At 34.6% G+C, this 18,319-nt stretch overlaps 1 non-coding gene across 1 annotated transcript; it reads right to left on the bottom strand.

Annotated features, from left to right (window-relative positions):
- Positions 1 to 9,622: 9,622 nt before the first annotated feature.
- On the bottom strand, positions 9,623 to 9,729 carry LOC139879196 (small nucleolar RNA R71). Its single transcript, XR_011770048.1, has one exon. It is a non-coding gene; the product is annotated as a small nucleolar RNA R71 (small nucleolar RNA).
- Positions 9,730 to 18,319: the final 8,590 nt, after the last annotated feature.

Here is an 18,319-nt window from a genome sequence, read left to right as displayed (position 1 = left end):
TTGATAATGCTAAAATTATACATATTTATTGTCGTTATTTTGATCCAATGTTGTTTCCATTTGTATGTAATTGTTGTACTTATGTATTGTAATTCATGAATATCTGTAATAATTCATTGTGAGTAAATAAATGAAGACCAACAGTGAAAAAGGCATCAAAACCAAGATTGAACGTGTAAAACAGCCTGAAACTACTGAAACAGGTCCAAATGCAGTGCATCTCTCTTAGATGTGGTGCATCTATGCATAAATAAATCCCAACAGTTTTAAATGCGGAGCATCAAGAATTTCTGGACCAAAACAGCCCCAGATGCGGCGCATCTGAGATGGATGTGGCGCATCCAAGACAGATGCGGCGCATCTATTCCAGATGCGGCGCATCTGTTGAAATACCAACAGTTCTGAGTGCCAAAACGAGCTGGATTACACTAGGTTTAAAGGGATGCGGCGCATCCAAAGGATATGTGGCGCATCTGGTCTTTTTCTGGCTAAAATACCTAACTTTTGAGTCTATTTAAAGAACCCTTTGGTTACATACTTGAGACACCGGAATATAAACGAATTCTCTTTGTTCTAATACAAAATTTAAGGCTCAAGGAAGGGTACAAGATCAATCTCCACTCTTTCAACATCAAGATTAAGCTGGGATCATTTATCGCAATTGGTATTATTGTTCTACATCTTTTAAACATGATTTTAATCTGTATTAACTGTTTTGTTAGTTCCATTATGATTATGTTTGGCTAAAAGCCTTGTGTGTTTGCTTCAATGTAAGATTTATGGCTTGAGATTGTTCTATACTTTGATGTTATACTAGTTACATATATGTTTGATTGATTAAATCACCTAGTCCAACCACAAGAACTATAGTTATGATTGTTTAGTTCTTCACTTCAGTTACATAAATTGTAAACCAATTAATGTGAGTTAACTCGGTGAACAATTTATGCTTCAATACAACTAGTAATCTAGACGGTTAGATACATGGGCTTAAGTGATTTCGTTATTTGTTTAATCCGGTAATTGAAGGAGTTCCAAAGCAACATAGTCATGAAATTACCTCAAGTAACTGTTGTAGTTTAGATTTTATGTGAGTTTAACAGGGTTAGGTCTAGTTAGTTAAATCAATCTAAATCACCTTGTTCTTTCGAGAAATCCATTGTTGTAACCATCTTTATATCCTAGTTCAATTATACGAGTTGTGACTTGATTTATGTGAGTTTATCATTGGCTATAACTTGTACTTCAACACCCAGTGATCTAGTCACCTATATGTGAGTATAGGATGATAATTGGACGATATTTAGGTTTTACAATCGTGTAGTTTACTTAGAGTGATCTTAGTAAACTAGGTTTTATGTGAATTTAACCAAGAAAGAATCTTTTTGATTAAACATAGTTCTTAAGTTTATAGATATTGTGAAATTGATATAAACTGCTCAATTGTAACTATTACATAACAGTTTTAATTATAAAAGAATAATCCCTGTCGTTTATCAAGCATAGAAGTAAACACCGCATTCTCATTCTTGTTATTTACCATATTTAAATTACTGTTTTGTTGCTAAAAATACAACTTCAAATATAAAATCCCCCTTTAGAATAATTAATCATTGTAAAGTCCTTGAAACAAACTTCTCTCTGTGGATCGAACTGGTCAATTTACTTGCTAGTTACTGCATGATCGGGTTTAGTTACCTGTATTGTGTGTTAATTATTAAGCATATTGTCTACATTTTTAAAGGTTACGTATTGACACATCAATAACTATCTCTTACAACTTCCCTAATATCAGCTGCTTCCTCCATTTCCTCATCTGAGCCCCTTTCCACTTGTGGCCGGCTACCCTGATATGGTACTTCCCTATTCTATCTCCTTGACAGTACCTGTGCCCCTTGATAAACCGAAAGACCTATAGGTTTGGTTTGTTCCGGAACCTCAACCATTGGACCCCCTTGATACCTATTTACACCCAAATACTCTCCTATTAGAGTGACAAATATACCACCCCCGATTATACCGCCTTCATGTATACCTTCTACAACTTTAGCCAAATAATAACCAACGCAGTAGGGGATGTTAACAAAGCCTCTGGGGTCTCGAATGCACTTAAGGTAAAATATATCATGTAAAGTAATCTTTTCCTTATTTTTACCCCGTTGTGTAATCGAGTTCGCTAAAAACCTATGAATCATGCGAAGCTCTGCTTTGTCAATATCTAAATAGGAGTGTTTTCCACCCCGCCTAAATGTGACGACCCGGAAATTTCTGACCAAATTTAAACTTAATATTTATATGATTTCGACATGTTAAGCAGAGTCTGTAATGTTGAGTCTCAAAATTTTTGAACTATTTACATGGAATCATTTAACCTTTGACTATTCTCGACGATTCACGAACAATTGTGTGTAAATAAATATGTAAATAAATATGTAATATATATATATATATATATATATATATATATATATATATATATATATATATATAAGTATATATAATAAATTGAAATAATAAAAATATAATTTAGTCATTAGAATTAAAAATGTAGAATAATATACTAGGTATTTAAGTTGCTATTAAAATAAATAAATAAATAAATAAATAAATAAATATATATATATATATATACATCATAGATGATTATATATATTGTAATATATTAAAATTTATAATTATTAAATATTCAATAAATGTTATCATATAATATATTATATAGTTAGTAAGTATTACATAATTATTAATATGTAATATTAATATATTAAATTTAAATTATAAGTTAAAATAGTTGGTATAATAATATTATTATTATTTTCAATATTAATATCAAAATTAGTATTATTAATATTATTATAATATATAGATATGAAATATAATATATATAAATTGTTATATTATTATTACTAATATTATTATTATCATTAATAATATTAATATTATAATTAGTATTATTATAAGTAATATTATTATTATCATTTTTATTTATCATCATTATTATCTTTATTGTTATTATCATATTATTATTATCTTTATTTTTATTATTAATATCATTTTTAATATTATTATTAACAATTATTATTATCATTTATTATTATTAATATTAATAGAATTAATATTATTAATATAATTATATATATTAATTATTAATATAAAATTTATAGAATCATAAAATAATCAAGATTCAGTTTCATGTATCAATCTAATTGTATATGATTCGTTTGATTTGTACTGGTAACAAATTAGAATCATAAAATAATCAAGATTCAGTTTCATGTATCAATCTAACTGTATATGATTCGTTTCCTGTTTCTAATTTGTTACCAGTAACAATCAATTCCACTAAGATACAAATTCAGTTAGCAATCTTAATCTATTTTATTATTTTTTATTTTTCTTCCTGTTTTTGTCTGGGAGATGAAGTCGACATCTATACTCAATTTTTTATATAATAAACGACCAATTCATGTTGCAAATCAGTCATTCCAACTCCTTTTCATTATCTTTATCATTTATCAATCATAACTAATTCGAATTCTTGAATTTAAAAAAAAAAGAACACATGTGATGTGCGAAATCGTGTCTATAATTTTATCGTTGGAAAACACCGGTTAAAAGGACTTTTACACACTACGGGCAGTGTACCCGATCGTGTAGTAGTATATATAATGGTTTAGTTCCGTGTATCGTTCCAAGGACAATTTGTACGAGTCAAAATATAATTAGAAACTATATTATGATTAACTAAGTAAATGAAATGAAAGGTACGAGATTTTATAGTTTTTTGTGTGGCTATTTAACGATTAGCCAAATCAGAGAAGATGAAAAGTAAATATAATATTTTTGGTCTTTTAAGTTTATAAAAATGAAAGATAGTTTTGATATCAAATTAAGGAAATATGCTCATCTAGACTTTTTACCCTCAATGTTGAATGTTATTTAGGATTAAGATCGGATTGATTGGTTATGTACGAGAACTAATTAATTGGTTTACCAAGAGTAGTCTTGCGCAAACACTCAAACGGGATTACACGATGCAAGTGATGTTCTTGCCACCTAAGACCTCCTATTTGTAATCAACTAATTCAACTAGCGAGGGGACTTGAAGAATGATCAAGTCAATGGTGTGTTGAACATGATCCACTCCTATATTAACTAATGGTATAACTTAGTTCATTCCCTTGGTCCGGTAAAATGCCCAATTCACCCAGCCAAAGTAATCAATTCAGTGTAGTAATAGGATCCCTATAAACGTCACTAGATAAGGCAAATTACTAACACCTATTAGTTATATGGAACTAGGTAGTTGAAAATATGTATAACATATTCTAAGGAATTGATCGTTCACCTAGACAACTACACATATCAATTAAGTTATCCGAAAGTATCTACAAGAGTCGTTCTTACATTCCTATATAGATTAATCGTTTGAACGCAACTTACCCCTTTTGGTAAAAGATGGGCAAACGCTTGTCACTAGGTTCAAATCAATATACTAAATTAACAAGATGGTGTTTCTTAGTTGAACAAATATACTAACTAATTGAATCGAAAAGATTAAACTTAACAAGAATGGTTCTTTTATTCAAACATCAAACTATCATGCATAAGAACAATCAATCAACAAAAGTAAACATTCAACATCTCGGTTATTTATCCAGATGAACATAAAAAGGACTAGCCAACAATCATGCTTGAAAACTTAAACGAAACAGTAACAAAGATAGAATTCATTATGATACAAGAATTTAGACCTTTTAGGAATGATCTTGGATGAAGCTCTTGAATTCTCCTCGATTCTTCAATGAATTAAGTGTTTAGATATACTTTGATTCGTTCTTGTAGTCTCAGAACAGAAAGGAAACTGGTACCCTTTGAAATGAAACTGGACATGGAATTAAATAGGAAGAGCCAGACATGAAAGTGGTTGAAAAGCATTGTACGCGGCGTGCACAGTAAGGGTGCGCGGTGCGCACTCTTCACCTACTCCACTTTAACTTTACAGCTAACGATCGCACCTTCAGTTCTGTGTTCCAGGCATTCGTGCGCGGAAGGGGTGCGCGGCGCGCTCAATTGTGCGCGGCACGCACATGATGTTTTTGCACGGGGCGCACGCTCGTTTCCAAATAAGCCGATTTCTGATCAAATTAACCTTGCGTGGTTGAGAGCACGGTTACCGTGCGCACCGCGCACAATAACTTTTCTTTCTTTCGGGATTTGTTTTTGATCTCTGAGCTATTTTATCTCTATTCTTTCATGTTTCTTCAAGTTTATCATGATTTTGGACTGAATTACAATAATAATGAAATATGAACGTACAATCTAAGTTTACATACGAAATGAACATCAAATTAACTTGATATTACGTCTAAAGATATGACTAATTTGAGTAATATCAAATCCCCCATACTTAACTCTTGCTTGTCCTCAAGTAAGTCTTGTTCTAATCATTCGCATACAAAATACAAACATAAATGAATTACACGCATTATTAGAAGTACATATCACACGAATCACACGAAGCACGCAAAACACACACAAACTCACGCTATATGAAACCCATTTTACACAAATGGAATACACACTCGTTGAGGTACACACACAATTTATGAATCACACGCACACATTTGGATTGTTTGGGAGAATCGAACTTCGGTGAAAGTTCTTGAAAATTTGGATCCTTAGGGAAAACTGGATCTTGAGAAAACGTTTTAAAATTTTGAAAATGTCAATGCTAGTTTTAAGACTAGACACGTTTTCCGGTTTTAACCTCAAATTCCGGTTGAGGGTAACTAAAAACCAAAGTCTCAGTCGGCGATTAGCAAGCTATCCGCCCCCATGATTGTAGTATCATGGAACTCTTAACCGGGTGCCTCCTGACGCGATATAAATATCGGTATTTCATGAAAATTTGTACAATTTAGATCAAGGGTTAAAACTGCGAAGACTGAGCTATCGCGTGGGACAGATCCTGCTCCAGCTTATATACCGTAATCGGTCTTACACTGGATAGCGCCTTGGATTTACCCTACCAAGTTTATTTTCGGGTTTGAAAGTTCAAGACTTTCCCTTCCCACTTTACCTTTATATCATGAAATGATATTGGTATGAAATGACATAGTTTAGGAAGTTTGCTATATCAAGTAAGGCGAAATTCGGAAGACTTTACTTCCTTCAAGGATGGACTAGATGCATCCTTTTTGTTTAGTGACTTTTGTTCCTTTTATTTTCAATCCAAAAAGTACTTAAACCGTTTTAAATTTTCAAAAATTTGTGATATTAATTCGAAAAGATTAGTAAAATCCCCCAAACTTGCCTTTTTCTCTAAGACTTTCAGTTCAAAAATTTAAAATTTCTTCATAAATTGCGAAAATAAGCCAAGTTGCATACCCGAGAGAATTACACTCCCCCCACACTTAAGATTAAGTAAGGCCCTCATTACTTAAAATCAGAAAAATTTAGTAATTCACGATGGCATTAGTGTGAAAAGAGTTCGAAAAACCTTGGTATAAAGTCAGAGATCGTGAAACTTAGGTGAGCGATGGCGCTGAACTTAATGCCAGCATATGAACATCGTTCATTCCTTGATCTCTATCACAAATTCCAAATTAGTTGTACCTCGCTAAACTTAATGCCAGCATCACTAAACCTTAACATCAATAAACAAACAAACACACAAAATAATATAGAAAAAGGTGGTGTATTGAACACAACCACCTATATATATTATCCAAACAACATAAAAAGTTTAAAAGTTATTACACACCAAAGTTTAAAATCCGTTCTCAAAACTACCAAATTGTTACCAAAATCTCTCTAATCATCACCAAAGAAGTTACCAAAAGGCCAGCCGGAGTAGGTGCCCGAACCATCATTTCTAGGTCTTCCATGTGGGTATTGCTCCTCAAAGCGTCTTTGTGGATCTTGTATGGCCACTTGTTCATCATATAATGGAGGACTAGGAATTCGGTTTGGGGTATGGTAATAGGTTGGTTGTTGGTAGGAGGTAGCATAATATTCTTGTGGGTTTTGCATATTGATATTACTCAAATTAGTCATATCTTTAGACGTAATATCAAGTTCATTTGATGTTCATTTCATATGTAAACTTAGATTGTACGTTCATATTTCATTATTATTGTAATTCAGTCCAAAATCATGATAAACTTGAAGAAACATGAAAGAATAGAGATAAAACAGCTCAGAGTTCAAAAACAAATCCCGAACGAAAGAAAAGTTACTGTGCGCGGTGCGCACAGTAACCGCGCTCTCAACCGCGCACGGTTAATTTGATCAGAAATCGGCTTATTTGGAAACCAGCGTGCGCCCCGTGCAAAAACATCATGTGTGCGCCGGGCACAATTGAGCGCGCCGCGCACCCCTTCCGCGTACGAATGCCTGGAACACAGAACTGAAGGTGCGATTGTTAGCTGTAAAGGTAAAGTGGAGTAGGTGAAGAATGCGCGCCGCGCACCCTTACTGTGCGCGCCGCGCACAATGCTTTTCAACCACTTTCATGCCTGGCTCTTCCTATTTAATTCCATATCCAGCTTCATTTCAAAGGGTACCAGTTTTCTTTCTGTTCTGAGACTACAAGAACGAATCAAAGTATATCTAAACACTTAATTCATTGAAGAATCAAGGAGAATTCAAGAGCTTCATCCAAGATTATTCCTAAAAGGTCTAAATTGTTGTATCATAATGAATTCTATCTTTGTTACTGTTTCGTTTAAGTTTTCAAGCATGATTGTTGGCTAGTCCTTTTTATGTTCATCTAGATAAATAACCGAGATGTTGAATGTTTACTTTTGTTGATTGATTGTTCTTATGCATGATAGTTTGATGTTTGAATAAAAGAACCATTCTTGTTAAGTTTAATCTTTTCGATTCAATTAGTTAGTATACTTGTTCAACTAAGAAACACCATCTTGTTAATTTAGTATATTGATTTACACCTAGTGACAAGTGTTTGCCCATCTTTTACCAAAAGGGGTAAGTTGAGTTCAAACGATTAATCTATATAGGAATGTAAGAACGACTCTTGTAGATACTTTCGGATAACTTAGTTGATATGTGTAGTTGTCTAGGTGAACGATCAATTCCTTAGAATCTGTTATACATATTTTCAACTACCTAGTTCCATATAACTAATAGGTGTTAGTAATTTACCTTATCTAGTGACGTTTATAGGGATCCTATTACTACACTGAATTGATTACTTGGGCTGGGTGAATTGGGCATTTTACCGGACCAAGGGAATGAACTAAGTTATGCCATTAGTTAATATAGGAGTGGATCATGTTCAACACACCATTGACTTGATCATTCTTCAAGTCCTCTCGCTAGTTGAATTAGTTGATTACAAATAGGAGGTCTTAGGTGGCAAGAACATCACTTGCATCGTGTAATCCCGTTTGAGTGTTTGCGCAAGACTACTCTTGGTAAACCAATTAATTAGTTCTCGTGCATAACCAATCAATCCGATCTTAATCCTAAATAACATTCAACATTGAGGGTAAAAAGTCTAGATGAGCATATTTCCTTAATTTGATATCAAAACTATCTTTCATTTTTATAAACTTAAAAGACCAAAAATATTGTATTTACTTTTCATCTTCTCTGATTTGGCTAATCGTTAAATATCCACAAAACCATAAAATCTCGTACCTTTCATTTCATTTACTTAGTTAATCATGATATAGTTTCTAATTATATTTTGACTCGTACAAATTGTCCTTGGAATGATACACGGAACTAAACCATTATCTATACTACTACACGATTGGGTACACTGCCCGTAGTGTGTAAAAGTCCTTTTAACCGGTGTTTTCCAACGATAAAATTATAGACACGATTTCGCACATCAAGTTTTTGGCGCCACTGCCGGGGACAGTTTTGTGTCAAAATAGAATTATTAACTAATTTATGATTAAGTAGTTTCTTAATTATTTTAAATTATTAATAGTATTTGATTTTTAAACTTATAGAATCGTTACGTTTAATAGCTTTGTTAGTTGTGTTTTGATAGATTTTTAGGTTGCTTATGCCACATACCCGAACTTCAGATTCTCCGCTACTTTCACCACTTACAGAACCGGACAGAAAGCTTGGAAGAATACCAAAAGAAGTACTTGAAGTTTTTGAATCTTCATCAAAACAAGAAAGTTTTTATTCAGAATCATCAAGTACAACCAGACCACGTTATTCAAAAGGTGAACCCATTGATCCACCAAATTTTGAAATGGCGGAGGAAGCACTAAAACCATCAATAGCGGCCAAGATGAAGGCCACCCGAACAGGTCAAGGAAGTGCAATTAATCAGGGAACCGGTGAGGTAAGGTTTGAAATCAAAGGACCAATTCTCCAAATGATAAACAGCAAATGTCAATTTGGTGGAGGACCGAACGAAGACGCTAATGAGCATATTCGTCTTTTTCAAGAGATATGCCTTATATTCAAGCTTCAACCGACCACCGATCAAGCTGTATTTTTAAGACTTTTCCCTTGGACACTCCACGGGGAAGCAAGGAGTTGGTTAGATTCTTTATCCGAAAGTACAATTGACACTTGGGATGTCATGCTAGGAAATTTTTTAAAATAATATTTTTCGGCTTCCAAATCCGCAAGGCTCCAACAAGAAATTACTCAATTTTGTCAAAAGCTGTTGGAAACCTTGTATGAAGCATGGAATAGATTTTCCAAGATGTTAAGAGGGTGTCCAAACCATGGTTTGGATACCTTCTAAAAGGTTCAAATCTTTTACAAGGGTTGTGATGTTGCAACCCGAATTTCTATTGATCAAGCTGCAGGAGGTTCACTCATGGACAAAACCGAGCAAGACGCTTATGAGATAATCGAGAAGCAAGCCGATTATTCTCATGAATGGCATCAAGAAAGACCCATTACTCATCATGCTCAAGTCCAAAGCACCGGTGCTTATGATGACATTAGTTCACTAAGTGTGAAAATAGACGGTGTTGCTCGAAACATGGAAAAGATCACCAAAGAAATCCATAGTATGAAGGTAGGTTGTGAATACTGTGGTGGTCTTCATTTAGGAAAAGATTGTGATGCAGGTTTGACAATGGCTCAAAAAGAAGAAGTGGCTTTCATAAGCCAAAGGAATAACAACCAATTTCAAGGAAGAGCCCAATTTAACCGAAACTTCAACAACCCTTACAACCCTCAAGGTCAAAATTCAAATTTCCAACAAGGGTCAAGTAGTGGGTTCCAACAACAAACTCCGGGTTTTTATCAAAAACCCCAACAGAAAGAGAAAAAGTCAAATGTGGAGAGTATGTTGGAAAAATTGATTGCATCGCAAACTCAGCTTTTTACAAATATAAGCCAAACGAACGAGAAAAACGAACACCAATTTAGAAACCAACAATCCGCAATTCAGAATTTGGAGAAGTAATTGAGTGGTTTGGCAGGTATAATTAGTGAAAGAAAACCAGGAAGTTTACCGGACGATACCAATAAGAACCTCCGAAATGAGCACGCCAATGTTATCACCACACGGAGTGGTTTAGCATATGAAGCTCCAAGAATGCCCGAAGATTATGATGACAGTGTTCCGTTGAACAAGGATGATGAACCGGTTAAGGAGCCGGAACAAGTGGTTGAGAAGAAAGAACGGGAGAAACCCGTAGTGAAGCCATATCAACCACCGCTCCCATACCTGAGAAAGCAACAACAAGAAAGGCTCGAAGCTGAGAGGTCAAAATTTCTAAATATGTTTAAACAAATTAACATAAATATGCCTTTTATTGATGTGATTTCAGGTATGCCGAAGTATGCTAAGTTTTTAAAAGACTTACTCACTAACCGGAAGAAAATGGAGGAACTTTCCTCCGTCACCATGAATGCAAATTGTTCGGCCATTTTGATGAATAAAATCCCTAAGAAATTAGCGGATCCTGGAAGTTTTACCATACCATGTCTCCTTGGAGATTTGGAATGCATTAAAGCATTAGCGGATTTAGGGGCTAGCATAAACTTAATGCCTTATTCATTATCTGTTAAGCTAGACCCAGGGGTACTAAAACCAACCCGAATGGCAATTCAACTAGCAGACCGCTCAGTTAAATTCCTTCGTGGAATTTTAGAGAATATGTTAGTAAAAGTAGGTACCCTAGTATTTCCAGCAGATTTTGTAATTTTGGATATGGAAGAGGACACAAAAGTGCCTCTTATATTAGGTCGACCTTTCCTCAATACCGCTAGAGCTATGATAGATGTTTATGGGCAGAAGTTGACCCTTAGTATTGAGGATATTAAGGTGACCTTTTCCGTTGACCATGCTTTACAATACCCCGAGTCTACTGATGATAAATGTTATTATTTACAAACCATAGACACATATTCGGAGTTGTTGCAGGAATTTCCAGAATTACAAGGTTCGGGAGAATGCATTTTGGTGGAAAGTGATGAAAAGAACATGGTGGAAGAAGTGGAGATGTTGACCACCTTAATGGCTAACGGTTATGAGCCAACTGATGAAGAATACAGTAATTTGGATTTAGAAAATGAGTACCGATGTAAAACATTGATTGAAGAACCTCCCGTTTTGGAACTAAAGCCACTTCCAAATCACTTGGAATATTCTTACCTTCAAGAGGATTCTACTCTCCCGGTTATCATTTCATCCAAACTCTCTGTAAGTGAGAAGTCTAAACTTGTTTCCATGTTAAAAGCCCATAAACCGGCTATAGCATGGAAAATTAATGACATCAGGGGTATAAGTCCATCTTATTGTACACATAAGATATTAATGGAAGATAACTTCAAGCCATGTGTACAAAGACAAAGGCGACTAAACCCTAACATGCAGGAAGTCGTTAAAAAGGAGATTGTCAAACTCCTTGATGCGGGTCTTATTTACCCAATTTAGGATAGTCCTTGGGTGAGTCCGGTCCAATGTGTACCCAAAAAGGATGGCATGACCATTATCACCAACGAAAACGACCAATTAATTTCCACTAGGACTGTCACGGGTTGGAGGGTATGTATTGATTATAGAAAATTAAATGATGCTACCCGAAAAGACCACTTTCCCCTACCTTACATTGATCAAATGTTGGAAAAGTTAGCGGGAAAGAACTTCTATTGTTTTCTTGACGGTTTCTCAGGATATTTCCAAATCCCTATAGCACCCGAGGATCAAGAGAAAACCACATTTACATGCCCTTACGGTACTTTCTCCTATCGACGTATGCCCTTTGGTTTATGCAATGCCCCTGCTACCTTTCAAAGGTGTATGGTGGCTATTTTTCACGATATGATTGAAGACTTTATGGAAGTATTCATGGACGACTTTTCAGTTTTCGGTGATTCTTTTGACTCATGTCTTGATAATCTTGAGCGTATGTTGATCAGGTGTGAAGAATCAACTCTTGTGCTAAACTGAGAAAAATGTCATTTTATGGTGAGAGAGGGCATTGTATTAGGTCATAAAATTTCTTGTGTAGGTATGGAGGTGGATAGAGCTAAAGTGGAAGTCATAGCCAAATTACCACCACCATAAACTGTTAAAGGTGTAAGAAGTTTTCTGGGGCACGCCGGTTTTTACCGACGGTTCATCAAGGATTTTTCTAAAATTGCAACCCCTATGAACAAACTTCTAGAGAAAGACGCTCCATTTGTCTTTTCAGACGAGTGTCTAAATGCCTTTAACCTTCTTAAAACAAAGCTCACGCAATCACCCATTCTCATATCACCGAATTGGTCACTTCCATTCGAACTTATGTGTGATGCGAGTGACTTTGCTATTGGTGCCGTCTTGGGGCAAAGAATTGGAAAACATTTCCAGCCCATTTATTATGCTAGTAAGACATTGCAAGGTGCTCAACTCAATTACACTATGACCGAGAAGGAACTCCTTGCTATTGTCTTTTCATTTGATAAATTCCGATCTTATTTGGTACTAGCAAAGACGGTTGTCTACACGGACCACTCGACCTTAAAGTACTTGCTTGCTAAGCAAGATGCTAAACCCCAATTAATACATTGGGTCTTGCTTTTGCAAGAATTCTACATTGATATTAAGGACAAAAAGGGGGCCGAAAACCTAGCAGCCGATCACCTTTCTCGCCTTGAGAACCCGAATCTTGAGGTTCTCCATGAGACTGTTATCCAAGATAACTTTCCGGATGAAAATCTCATGAAAATTGAGAAAATTGATGATTCTTGGTTTGTAGACATAGCCAACTATCTTGCGGGTAGATTCCTAGAAACAGGTATGTCACATCAAAAACCAAAGAAATTTTTCAGTGACTTGAAATACTATTTTTAGGAAAACCCGTATCTCTTTAAACGGTGTCCCGATGGGATAATCCATCGTTGTGTCTCCAGAAAAGAATGCAATCAAATTCTTCTCCAATGTCATCTTGGTCCCACTGGTGGACATTTCGGACCCCAAGTCACGGGGAGAAAAGTCTATGAGGCCGGTTTTTATTGGCCTACCATCTTCAAGGAAGCCCACCAATATGTAAATCATGCGATTCTTGTCAAAGGGCGGGAAAGATTAGTCAAAGAGACGAAATGCCTCAAAACATAATTCAAGTTTGTGAAGTGTTCGATATTTGGGGCATATTTCATGGGACCATTCCCAAAATCCAATTCCAACCAATACATACTCGTTGCCGCTGATTACGTGTCAAAATGGGCAGAGGCCAAAGCTCTCCTAACTAACGATGCACGAGTTGTTATAAATTTTCTTAGAGAGCTTTTTGCCCAATTCGGTACCCCGAAAGCTTTAATTAGTGATCGTGGTACCCATTTTTGCGACACCCAATTAGAAAAGGTGTTGAAACGATATGGTGTAACCCATAAAATTTCTACATCCTATCACCCACAAACAAGTGGGCAAGTTGAAAATACGAATCGGGCACTTAAAAGGATCCTTGAGAAAACGGTTGGATCCAATCCTAAGGTGTGGTCAACGAAGCTTGAAGATGCTTTGTGGGCATTTAGAACCGCCTACAAAACTCCTATTGGAACCACACCTTACCGCCTAGTCTATGGGAAGGCATGTCATCTCCCTTTGGAGATAGAGCACAAATCACATTGGGCTCTTAAGACATGTAATCTCGATCTTAAAGAAGCGGGAAACCTTCGTTTGAGCCAACTTAATGAGTTGGATGAGTTGAGAAATAACGCCTATGAAAACTCACTCATATACAAGGAAAAGACCAAAGATTGGCACGATAACTGTCTAAAGAATCTAAAAGATTTTAAAGAAGGTGATCGTGTTTTATTATTTAACTCACTATTTAAACTTTTCCCTGGAAAACTCAAGTCCTGATGGATGGGACCATTTGTTGTTAACAAGGTTTTTCCATATGGAACGGTGGAGTTAAGGAATGCAAAAGGTGATACGTTTAAGGTAAACGAAAACAGGGTCAAACTATATGTTGATGGACCCATGAACATTGAGGATGTGGTAAATCTCGTCTTCAACCCCAAAGCTACCTAAGTTTGAGGGAGAGTCGGGTGAAGTGACTCGATTTTAAACCTTCACAATTGTTAGAATTAGGATTGCGTAATTTTTATTAATTCTGTGTGATTTTAATGTTCTACAAACTACTTCTGTGATTGCCTTAACGTTGCAAGCCAAACCTTATTGATCAAAATTGAGAAACAATGAAGAACAAAAGGTGCGCGCCGCGCGCACCTTTGTGTGAGCCCCGCGCACATGCCTGCTGAAATGTCCCGTTCTTATTGATTAAAAACGTTCCATATTAATTGATTTCGTTGCGAGGTTTTGACCTCTATATGAGACGTTTTTCAAAGACTGCATTCATTTTAAAACAAACCATAACCTTTATTTCATCAATAAAGGTTTAAAAAGCTTTACGTAGATTATCAAATAATGATAATCTAAAATATCCTGTTTACACACGACCATTACATAATGGTTTACAATACAAATATGTTACAACAAAATAAGTTTCTTGAATGCAGTTTTTACACAATATCATACAAGCATGGACTCCAAATCTCGTCCTTATTTAAGTATGCGACAGCGGAAGCTCTTAATAATCACCTGAGAATAAACATGCTTAAAACGTCAACAAAAATGTTGGTGAGTTATAGGTTTAACCTATATATATCAAATCGTAACAATAGACCACAAGATTTCATATTTCAATACACATCCCATACATAGAGATAAAAATCATTCATATGGTGAACACCTGGTAACCGACATTAACAAGATGCATATATATAAGAATCTCCCCTTCATTCCGGGACACCCTTCGGATATGATATAAATTTCGAAGTACTAAAGCATCCGGTACTTTGGATGGGGTTTGTTAGGCTCAATAGATCTATCTTTAGGATTCGCGTCAATTAGGGTGTCTGTTCCCTAATTCTTAGATTACCAGACTTAATAAAAAGGAGCATATTCGATTTCGATAATTCAACCATAGAATGTAGTTTCACGTACTTGTGTCTATTTTGTAAATCATTTATAAAACCTGCATGTATTCTCATCCCAAAAATATTAGATTTTAAAAGTGGGACTATAACTCACTTTCACGGATTTTTACTTCGTCGGGAAGTAAGACTTGGCCACTTATTGATTCACGAACCTATAACAATATATACATATATATCAAAGTATGTTCAAAATATATTTACAACACTTTTAATATATTTTGATGTTTTAAGTTTATTAAGTCAGCTGTCCTCGTTAGTAACCTACAACTAGTTGTCCACAGTTAGATATACAGAAATAAATCGATAAATATTATCTTGAATCAATCCACGACCCAGTGTATACGTATCTCAGTATTGATCACAACTCAAACTATACATATTTTGGAATCAACCTCAACCCTGTATAGCTAACTCCAACATTCACATATAGAGTGTCTATGGTTGTTCCGAAATATATATAGATGTGTCGACATGATAGGTCGAAACATTGTATACGTGTCTATGGTATCTCAAGATTACATAATATACAATACAAGTTGATTAAGTTATGGTTGGAATATATTTGTTACCAATTTTCACGTAGCTAAAATGAGAAAAATTATCCAATCTTGTTTTACCCATAACTTCTTCATTTTAAATCCGTTTTTAGTGAATCAAATTGCTATGGTTTCATATTGAACTATATTTTATGAATCTAAACAGAAAAATTATAGGTTTATAGTCGGAAAAATAAGTTACAAGTCGTTTTTGTAAAGGTAGTCATTTCAGTCGAAAGAACGACGTCTAGATGACCATTTTAGAAAACATACTTCCACTTTGAGTTTAACCATAATTTTTGGATATAGTTTCATGTTCATAATAAAAATCATTTTCCCAGAATAACAACTTTTAAATCAAAGTTTATCATAGTTTTTAATTAACTAACCCAAAACAGCCCGCGGTGTTACTACGACGGCGTAAATCCGGTTTTACGGTGTTTTTCGTGTTTCCAGGTTTTAAATCATTAAGTTAGCATATCATATAGATATAGAACATGTGTTTAGTTAATTTTAAAAGTCAATTTAGAAGGATTAACTTTTGTTTGCGAACAAGTTTAGAATTAACTAAACTATGTTCTAGTGATTACGAGTTTAAACCTTCGAATAAGATAGTTTTATATATATGAATCGAATGATGTTATGAACATCATTACTACCTCAAGTTTAGTAGGTAAACCTACTGGAAGTGACAAGAAATGATCTAGCTTCAAAGGATCTTGGATGGCTTGAAAGTTCTTGAAGTAGGATCATGACACAAAAACAAGTTCAAGTAAGATTTTTACTCGAATTAAGATAGTTTATAGTTATAGAAATTGAATCAAAGTTTGAATATGAATATTACCTTGAATAAGAAAGATAACCTACTGTATATAACAAAGGTTTCTTGATCTTAGATGATTACTTGGAATGGATTAGAAAGCTTGGAAGTAAATTAGTAAACTTGAAGGGATTTTTGAAGTGTTCTTGAAGTGTTCTTCCTATGATGATTATAGCTTGATTCTTGAAGTGATTTTTGATGAAGATGATGATTAACTACTGGAAAAATACGTTCATAATAGTGTGTGTGTGTTGAGAGAGAATTAGAAAGAGAATTGGAAGTGAAATGGAGTGAATGATGAGTGGTAATTGGTGAGTGGTGAGTGGGGTTAAAAGGAGTTCTAGTTAGTTGACTAGCTCATGGTAGAAGTTAAAATTGATTAGTCATACATGACATAATCAAGAGTGGAATCCCATGCTAGTTCCTATTGGTATATACCCATAGTAAGTACGTTTTGAAGCTGTGTATAATACGGGTAAGAATACGACTAGAATTCTTGATGAAAGAAAAGAATGGGAAAGTAACTGTAACCATTTTCGTTAAGTATGAGTGTTTTGATATATGTCTTGAAGTCTTCCAAAAGTATTTTAATACATCTAAATACACTACATGTATATACATTTTAACTGAGTCGTTAAGTCATCGTTAGTCGTTACATGTAAGTGTTGTTTTGAAACCTTTAAGTTAGCGATCTCAATTAATGTTGTAACCCATTGTTTATTATATCTAATGAGATGTTAAATTATTATATTATCATGATATTATAATATATTAATATATCTTAATATGATATATATACATTTAAATGTCGTTACAACGATAATCGTTACATATATGTCTCGTTTCGAAATCCTTAAGTTAGTAGTCTTGTTTATATGTATATAACTCATTGTTAATATACTTATGGAGATACTTACTTATCATAATCTCATGTTAACCATATGTATATCCATATATATATCGTCATGTCGTTTTTACAAGTTTTAACGTTCGTGAATCGCCGGTCAACTTGGGTGGTCAATTGTCTATATGAAACATATTTCAATTAATCAAGTCTTAACAAGTTTGATTGCTTAACATGTTGGAAACATTTAATCATGTAAATATCAATTTCAATTAATATATATAAACATGGAAAAGTTTGGGTCACTACAGTACCTACCCGTTAAATAAACTTCGTCCCGAAATTTTAAGCTGTTGAAGGTGTTGACGAATCTTCTGGAAATAGATGCGGGTATTTCTTCTTCATCTGATCTTCATGCTCCCAGGTGAACTCGGGTCCTCTACGAGCATTCCATCGAACCTTAACAATTGGTATCTTGTTTTGCTTAAGTCTTTTAACCTCACGATCCATTATTTCGACGGGTTCTTCGATGAATTGGAGTTTTTCGTTGATTTGGATTTCATCTAATGGAATAGTGAGATCTTCTTTAGCAAAACATTTCTTCAAATTCGAGATGTGGAAAGTTTTATGTACAGCCGCGAGTTGTTGAGGTAACTCAAGTCGGTAAGCTACTGGTCC

This window comes from Rutidosis leptorrhynchoides, chromosome 11, assembly GCF_046630445.1.
Source record: "Rutidosis leptorrhynchoides isolate AG116_Rl617_1_P2 chromosome 11, CSIRO_AGI_Rlap_v1, whole genome shotgun sequence".
NCBI lineage: Eukaryota > Viridiplantae > Streptophyta > Magnoliopsida > Asterales > Asteraceae > Rutidosis > Rutidosis leptorrhynchoides.
Note: the sequence above shows the minus strand (reverse complement) of the source record. Positions and strands in the feature narration are given on the sequence as shown.